The 9,562-nt window shown below is 43.7% G+C and overlaps 1 long non-coding RNA gene across 1 annotated transcript; it reads right to left on the minus strand.

The window, feature by feature from the left end:
• Window positions 1-5,755: 5,755 nt before the first annotated feature.
• On the minus strand, window positions 5,756-6,415 carry LOC133890723 (uncharacterized). Its single transcript, XR_009904095.1, has 3 exons — window positions 6,099-6,415; window positions 5,919-5,980; window positions 5,756-5,837 (listed from the first exon to the last, which is right to left on the minus strand). It is a non-coding gene; the product is annotated as an uncharacterized LOC133890723 (long non-coding RNA).
• Window positions 6,416-9,562: the final 3,147 nt, after the last annotated feature.

Raw genomic sequence — 9,562 nt, forward strand, 5'->3', positions numbered from 1 at the left:
GTTCCTCCACCGCAGCCTGCACCAGAGCAAGTTCCCCCTCAGTGGGCTCCTCTGGTAGGATTCTTTGACCCCTATATGGTCTCTATTCAGCAAGGATTTCGGCATAGTTTAGATTCTTTCTAGGCCAGTTTTCAGCAAAACTTTTATCAGCCTGTGATGTCTGAACTCCAGTCGACTAGACAGTCCATCTCCCTGGCTCGTGAGGACATGGCCGCACTTCATGTGTAGAACCAAGAATTACATGATATGTTTCACACTTTGTCTCTTGGACAGCGACAGCTTGATGATCGGCTCACTGCTTTCTCCGATCACTTTTATAGTGTTTATCCTCGTCCTCGTCCTCGTCCTCCTCAGGGTGACTAGTTTTTTGGTATTTGATGCCAAGGGGGGAGTAGTAGAAGAAGTGAAGAAGTTTCTCTTTTATCTGCTTAGCATATCTATTTGAACTTTGTAATGGACTATGTTTTACATCTTTACTTCCTCTGTTTAGTTAAGAACTATGTGATGAATATATTGTAATATGTTGAAGTATGTTTACTTGTTTATTTCTATGGTCTAACCTTATTGGATGTTTCGAGGACAATGCTATCAAGTGACATATTAATTCTTGGATATCATAGAAATTATATCCCCTTCCTTGGATCCATATATACAAGGTAAACTCCGTCAAATTCTCTTCCAAATTTATGACTTGTGCCATTTATCTTCCCTTTATTATTATGAGCACATGTGTAGGGGGAGCTTACCTTGACTTGAGTTCTTTATAGTAAGCTATCCTTTTCAACTTCATTTACTTAAAATTCCTGCTATAAACACTCACCCTCGAGTCTTCCTTTTGCCGATGGCTAAAAGAAGGCTAAAAAAACTCAATTTACATCACTTCTTAGTTTTATTGTCATCAATTACCTAAAAGGGGGAGATTGAAGCATCTAAGCCCCTAATTCGAGTTTTGGTAATTAATGACAATATATCTTTGTGTACTAACATGTTTGAATGAGTTATGAAAAGGTTAGTCACAAAGATGTTGCATGAGTGAAAAGCATGAAGAAAGGCTAGCTCAAGGCAAAGGTATAAGTGTAGGGTATTTTTCTTTTACCGGTCTACAGAGATTAGAGAAGAAAAATTGACCGGATTAATAGGATAAGTGCTGAACTATTAAGAGGGGTTGAAGTAATTGCTTTAAGTTTCTATGGTACCAAATTGCTCAAACTTGCATATCATTTAGAGTTAAATTTTATAGTTTGAGAAAAACCATCGAAAAGATTGCTCTTTTGAGCTCACTGCGTGCTGGCGATCTGACCGAGCCTGCTGGCGGTCTGACCGCTGTATAACATCCATTACAGTCTTCCTTTTATGAGAGTGGCGGTCTGACCGGCCCTCTAGGTGGTCTGACCGCTGTATAAAGAAACCCAAAATCCTGAACAAAACTTAGTCGCGATCTGACCGTGGGCCTTGCCAGTCTGACCGAGAATCACACAGAGAGTTTTTGCTCTGGTGGTCTGACTGCAGGGTCCGTCAGTCTGACCGCCCAGAGTATTCCGGTCTGACCGAAAGTGAATGGCGGTCTGACCGCCAGGATGTGTCAGAATTTAATTTGACTGTTGCTGTAGCCGTTGTACGGCGGCGGTCTGACGCCACTTGTTCTGCGGTATGACCGCCACTTGCGCAGAGTTGTCAGTTTGGTAGTAACAGCTAGATTTAGTGAATGTGGGTATAAATATGGGGCTGGCTGGCTCATTGATTACAACTCTTGACTCTAGCACATAAGTACAACTCTTTGAGCTCTAGCCCTCAACTCTCCCTCTCCATTAGCTCGTGATTGCATCTTTGAGAGGTTGAGAGTAATTAGTGCATAATTTCCAAAGGTTTTGAGCAATTTGGCACTTGTGATCCTTCAAGCAAGCATCGTCAACTTATTACTCTTGGAGGTTGCCGCCTCCTAGACGGTTTGGAGTTTGTGACACCGACGAGGCCTTCAAAGAAGATTGTGAAGGTGCCGCGGTGGTAATTGTGAGAGGTTGAGCACACCTTGCCAGAGTGGTAAAGTGCTTCCCTAGTGAAATCGAGGTTGTGAGTAGTTTTTGTTCATTGCCGGCTTAAGGTCAAGTTGCTCGGATGAGCTCTTTCTCGTATGAGAATTGAATACTTGATAGAGAAGCAGTTTGAAGCTTGAACTCACCTCAACGTGGATTAGGGGTGATCGACAGATCACCGAGACCACGGGAAAAAAATCTCTTGTGTCATTTTTGAGCAATTTATCTTATCATTTACTTTTATGCAATTTACTTCAAGTAATTTATCTTCCTAGATTATAAATTGTTGCATGTCACCCTAGGTTTGCAAACCTCAACTTAGGTCTTACTTGTTCTTTTTATTGCTCTAGTGTTCCCTAGTTTATCTTTGGTTGTTTTCTTGTCCACTTAGCAATTAGTTTTTAAAACCGCCTATTCACCCCCCCTCTAGTCAGTATCCTTGATCCTACACATCTACCGCAACCTACCGCTTGTCATTGAGCGGGAGGTCTTCTCCATTGATGGTTACACCTTCCCTTTGGTGGGCAACACCGACATCATCTTGGGGACTCTGTGACTTTGCAGCTTGGGTCCTATCTTCTTGGACTTTGCTCGCTTGGAGATGAGTTTCCACCACGGCGACCAGACTGTTTGTTTCCTCGGTGTTGACACTGCACCACCACCTCCTCCTCAGGTGCCATTCATGACGGCTCCCGTTCCTGCCCTACAGCCGCCAGCACCTGTGCTGGCCTTGCCTGCCTCATCTTCAGCACCATCGGGTAGCCGCTTTGGTTCGTTCACTAGGGTGAGTGGCACCCGTACTTCAGCGACAACCATGGAGGTTCTCTCACAACACCCATACCTTCTCGATGAGGTCTGTCGCATGGTCTGGGCCAACCAGGAGCTAGACAACCTCATGGCGCGCATCCGATAGGAGGAGGCCGTACCAGCCTGGGCAGTGGTCGACGGTGTTATCTTATTTGACCATTGCCTCTACATGCCTGCTTCGTCATCACTTCTTCACTGCCTGGTACATGCTCTCATTGACTTGGGCGATGAGGCCCTCGTTTTTCACTTAGATGTGGGCGTTCATATGCCTTCTTCTGTGGGCACCCATTGTGTTTTTCCAAAGTTCGTGTTGCTTCTTCAAGAGATGCCTTGCTTTTTTGTTCTTGCTGCCAACTTGATTTTTTGTGACCATACTGGTTGTGAGTTTATCACCATTGCACAAGTCGTTTATGGAGTTTGAGTTCTTCTGACGCCCTAGCACTTGCCCCACTTTGAGATGGTTGCTATTTGGTCATTGCATTGACCTTACTGCCAGTCGCCTGACTTTGACGAACACATTCTTCTTCAGCTTGGACATGACTCTATTGCCTAGCGCCGCCGTTCGTCACTAGTTCTTCGACACACCTCCACCAGCAGGTCAGCTCTACCACCACGTGGGTATCTGGCGTTTCCTGGTGGATGTGCCTGTCACACCCGCCATGAGGGGGGTAGACCAAGAGCCCGACGTCTTGGCGCTTCACTCTTCGTGGCTACATCGACAATGTGTCCTATGAGTTCACCCTGTGCATCGACAACACCATTCACAACCTCACTAATGCAATGGTGTTGGGCGAGTTGCGCTCCAGCGTGTGGCTTCGGGACAATTCTTCTTCACCATGCCAGGAGGATAGGACCGGCTGGAACATGGGCACCCAGCATGAGGACGCGCTGGAATTCGAAGGCAGAGGAGATGTCATGGGCCATGCCCATATGGGCCTTTTCAGTCGGCCCAATAGAGAGGCAGCGACATCCCCGTGTGAAGAAGGCGCAGGCGCCATAGGGCTTACTGTTGTCGTCACGTCGTCGTCGAGATCGAGTCATCATCAAGTCATTTTTAGATTAGAAAATAAATATCTATTAAATAGGAATAGTTTATATATAGATAAGGAATAGTTTGGATTTAAATTAGGAAAGATATCGTAATTTGCTTGGTAGTCAAATTGAGTCCTCTCTATATAATGGGAGATACTGTATCATTTGGAATTAAGAAAGAAAAGTGACGTTGCATCTCTTATCTCTCTCACTCTCCACTCGCGATGTGAACAGTACCACACTCCACCACCTCCAGCCGCACGCCGCCATCTCCTTGCCTCCTTACATTGGCCATCACGGGACGCAAGAAGGACCCTAAGCCACGTCCTTCAACATCCTTCGACTATGATCTCTGCTACCCTCCCACAAATCAACGCCCACTATAAAAGTACATAACATGTTTGTTCGTATGTGGTTGTGCAGATGCTTTACAACATTACCACACAACACAAAAATTCTAGAAATAAAAGAAACTATCCTCTAGATTCTGTCATTTTGTTTTGAAGGCTGAAGTCATGCAATCTATGGTCTCTGTACAGTAAAGAGCAGTGTGTATCAAATGTACCAGAACGGAAAAAACTCTGCAACAAAGGATACATCATTAGATAAAGTTGTAAAATAAAACATAATAAGCAACAAGTGAAAAGTTAAATATAATGTGCTCATGTCGACATTATTGTCAAGCAAATAGCATAGTGAAGACATTTTTCACTATGATCTGAAAACATTTTTCATACAACTAAACCGAATGAGCTGGACGATTAAAAAAACCAACCAAATTTAGAACTGTGCAGTAACACATATAAAGAAAATGGCTTCAGCAAAAATATTGAAACTAGTGATGTTCATGAGTAGTTCCAGCTGCTTCCACTGAAAGTCAGGAAAATTCAGATGGTGAAGGTAAGTGTTTATTCAGGCCCATCAGGATTAAAGAAACATTCTTGAAACACAATATGGATCTAGAGGTGGGCTGGTTCTTTCTCATTCCTTACAGTGGAAGCAATATAACATGTGAATATGTTAAATCAGTCTTTGGGCCAAAATCTGTTGTTCTTTAGCCATGGAAGTCAGTAGCTAACTATTTTTTTTTGAGCAACTTCGTAGCTAACTATTGCTAACTCTTATGAATAAATTGGACAACTCGTAGCCAATGAAAACTAAATGTCCAATCCAATGCGCATAAAAAATTAAGCACGCAAACTAGATGTACTGACAACACTCTGAATCGAGGATTTCGGAACTGTACCACTTTTTTTCCTCATGCACAATAGTTAATCCTGATTAAGGTATTCCCTGAAGTTCTATTAAAAATGCCACTTCAAGTAGCACCTTATTCGAGTGTGATAATTGGCCATCCATAATCTTGAAATCGATTTTCTTTATTTCCTTCTTTTCCGAAGGAAAATCATGACATCTTTACTATAGTTCACATTAACGTAAACATAAATGCCCCTTAAGTTTTGCTACCTCCTTCTAGGCATACGATAGTCCAACTCGCAAAATAGTTATAATTTCAGGATGAACAATAAAAGATCTGCAACAAAAAGGTATGCACATTCCTTCATGGCACAAACTTGTGCAAGAAAAGAAAAGAAAAAGGCTAGAACGATAAGGCAACGCATTGCACTCTGCAAGCTTCCCAATCTTCAAAAATCAGAAACATTATCAGCAAGAAACCACAGAGGGCGGAAAGACCTGAGCTGATCACCTACCTGTAGTAACGAATGAATAAACTACGCCGGATAACTCAGCCGACGACGAAGGGGCCGATCTCGCCGCTGCGCATGGCGCGGGCGATCTCGTTGGCGATGACCAGGCACGTGGAAATCCAGCCGGCGAGCACCGCCCACACCATGTCCACTATGCTGGCCGCGATCCCCCACGGCATCGTCATCCTTCGTTCCCTCACTCCACAGCTGCTGCCGAGGAGGCAATTCCACAAACACCTTCCTTGCAACTTCCAGCCTTTTTCAGGGACCAGCCAAGGTTGAGCCGACAGGATCGTATGAATTCCGCGAATTGAAAACAGATAGGATGAGAATTCACCTCTTATCTTGCCGATGCCTTCAGCAAGCAAAAACCGAAGCAGCCTCCGATTAGCGCCAGTCCTTCAAGTTCGATCAACCATGACACGGAATCAGGATCTTGTGCACCACCAGTTAGCGTGAAGATCGCACCAACAAGGTTGAATTCGACAAGAGATGAGGAGAGATTTCACTTCACTACCTCCTTCGCCGCCTAACCCTTCTTCCCTCTTTCCCCTCCTCCTTCGCCGGCCAACAAAGCTGAAATCTTCAACAGGATCAGGATATGGACAGGGACGACGAGAGTATTTCACGTTTGCTTTGCTTTCTCCCCAAGAACCAACCCAAATATACAACTTAGGGTACAGCAAATCCACCATGAAATTCTTTAATGGGCACACGATTAAATAGAGTTTAGGACTTGAAGAGTCTTTCTTTCTTGCTTGCTTTCCCCATCTTGTTGCCTCCCTGCCACAAGCTTCAAGAAACACCTAGGACCAACTGGAGGTCGCCACATAAGAGTGCACAATCTGTCAGACTCTGACTGCAAACGGTAAAATATCATCCAATCATTTGTGGATAGGATTGCAGGGTTTGCTAGGAGGATTTGGACAAGTCCATGCGTTCTTGTCCACAAGTGAGGCTTCTGACGGGCCACTTCGCCCAACACCTGTCCCGTGCTGCATACAACCGACGGTTGAGATCTGATTAGAAAACAAGCTAAGCAAAGATAAATAACTTACCACATGTGCTAACCGCTAAAGATGTAGAAATGGGTATTAAGACTAGAATGCATGTCATTAATATTAAGATTTGCTACTGGTGCCAACTTTACTTTTAGTAACAAAATTAAGTATTTTAAATTATCTTAGCATCTATAAGAGGTGCTAAAGGATAAAGTATAAGTTGCTAAGAGAAAGAGATGATGTTCACCTTAGCATCTATAACTAGGTTTACCACCTAACTTAATGGGAAACGGATGTTCATGCTCTTTGGAGCCAAGGAGTTCGAGACGATGCCCAAAATGAGCGAATCCGATACTATATATTGATTGCTTCTGTGTGCAGTGGTAAGTTATATTTTTTTTCGAAAGAACGGTACAAGACTTGCCGATTTTATTATAGAAGGAATACAAAAGGTCAAAAGTCAGAAGAGTCCCAGGAAAAAAAGGAAAGGAATAAAACCAAATGCCCAAGCAGGCATCGGACTACGCAAGAAACAACCTGCTCAGGAAAACAAAAGTCGAGACTTGAAATACGAAGAAGGAAGCAACAAGAGCTAAATCAGAAGGAAGCAACAAGAGCTAAATCAAAGAGACATAGCATTTTGAAAAACTTCAATTTGACTTGATCCTCTCGGCAACCTGAACCACGGAGTTTTTGACGCTTTGAAAGGTTCTGTTGTTCCTTTCCTTCCAAATATTCTACCAAAAGGTAAACACTAAACCATCAAAAGACTTTTGTAGGTCTTTGTCAATTCGACGTGATGCCACGGTCCACCATCACCTAGTGGTACGATAGGAAGCAAACTGTGGTAAGGGGGGTAGATGCAACCATATCGAAAGCTAAGACCAAACCTGTTGAGTGAAGACGCAATCTTTGCAAAGGTGAGTAGGCATTTCATCCTCTGGATCGCATAGGCAACAGATTTGGTTTCGAGGCCAACCCCTTTTTGCAAGATTGTCCGCGGTTAGAATCTTGTTTTGTAGAAGCACCCAGGAGAAATTCTTGCATTTAGGCTCAACTTGCACCTTCCAAACAGATTGCATCTTGTATTTGCACATTTGGCCTACAAATTGGATTTTGTAAGCACTTTGAGTAGTGTAGATTCCATTGTTGGTTCATCGCCAAGTTATGGCATCTTGGGAGTCTTGTTGGAGGTGCTGGTCTCTAAGCAAGCTCTAAAGTTGCGAGACTTGCAGAAGTTCATGTTTAGTATCCATGTGACCAATGTAACGAATCCATAGATGTTCCGGTAACCCATGCTTCACCATAAAATTTTTCCTCGAGGAAAGAGCATAGATGAGAGGTGCTACATTCTTGGGCGCCTATCCATGACGCCAACTTGAGTGCCATAAGGAGGTTTTCTCTCCATTTCCTATTGCAACTCTTGTCGAGGCATTAAAAAGGTCAATGTCTGTTTGATCATAGGGTACCGAGAAACCCTTCCATGGTCTGTCATCTCTCCGTTGGAACCACAACCACCTGAGTCACAACGCTCTAGCAAAGAAACCGAGCTCTAGAATACCAAGGCCTCCCAGGGCTTTAGGCTTTGTCATCATTAGCCAATTAACTAGGGAGTGCCCCCCTGAGACTTTATCCGGATCATCTCCTCTCCAAAGGAAACTTCTTTGGAATCTGTAAATCTTTTTGAGGAGCCATTTTTGCAAGGGGAGGACGGTTAAAAGGTAAGTCGGCTGAGAGGAAAGCACCATCTTGATAAGAGTTTCTCTACTAGCCATGGAGAAAAAATTCTTTTGCCACCCTGGGAGCCTATCTCCAATTTTCTCGATGAGAGGTTGGACATAAACTCTTCTCACCCTTCTACTGTGCACGAGAAGACTCAGGTATTTGCAAGGTAGAGAGGCAACCTTGCCTGGGAAATCCTCTAGGATTTGGGCTATCAGGAGATCATCACATCGAATTGTGTAGATTTTAGTTTTGGTGGGGTTTGTCACTAGGCCTGAGCAATCTCCAAAAGTCTTAAGAACAGCTTGCAATGCTAGAAGTTCTGCTCTGTCCAGGTTCGCGAAGATTGCTACATCATTTGCGTAAAGGGAGCATCTGAATTTTGCGGAGTGGGGTAGAATGGGCTTGAGGATCCCTTGCTGCTCAGCTTGGGAGATCATTCTCTGCAGAGGGTCAATTGCAAGAATGAAAAGCATGGGTGATAGTTGTCACGTCCCAAAATTTTTAATCACGCAATTAAGCATAATCATGCTTTTTAAGCATTATGTTTAATTTTGCATAATTATAATTCAGAATATTAATGCAATTCGTTTGAAATCATTTGGATGAGAGAAAGAAATCCGGGAGAGAAAAAGATTGAATTCGCAGCGAAAATAGACTCCTTTCTCTAACAAGTGGGCCCCACACCTCACCCACCCTCCAACCACACAAGTGGCAGCCCCCCACCTGCCCACTCTCTCTCTCCTCCTCACTCTCCCTCACGTCCCCACCCGAGCTCCCTCTCCCTCTCACTCCCCTCTCAAGCCCTCTCTCCATTTCTTTCAAAATCCGAGCTCAAGAGAGGGATTGGAGGTAAGCATGTGGTACCATTTCATTCTAGAGCTCATAAGCTACTCATCCATCAAATTTATTTTCGAATTCCTAGAGGATTTGAGTCGTTCTTGGCTCATTTTGGTGTTTAAGGTGAAAACGAGAAGAACACCGGAATTCTTCGTTTCCCAAGCATTTCCTCCACTTCCCGATGATCACCCAGCTCCACAAGCATTTTGAGTAAGTCTCTTAGGCTCCCCATGGCAAGAATTTATAGTTTGGTTGGTTGATTTCGAGTTTTAGCAAAGTTCATGAGTTTTTAAGGTTTTAAACCAAAATGAGAATTTAGATGAGATTTGATTTAGGAATTGAGTTGCTAGGTGGTTAACTAAGTTCTAGACTCTCTGAACTCTCCCAAACATACCCCCTTTAGAGTGGAAAAGATTGC

Source organism: Phragmites australis, chromosome 14, assembly GCF_958298935.1.
Source record: "Phragmites australis chromosome 14, lpPhrAust1.1, whole genome shotgun sequence".
Taxonomy (NCBI): Eukaryota; Viridiplantae; Streptophyta; class Magnoliopsida; order Poales; family Poaceae; genus Phragmites; species Phragmites australis.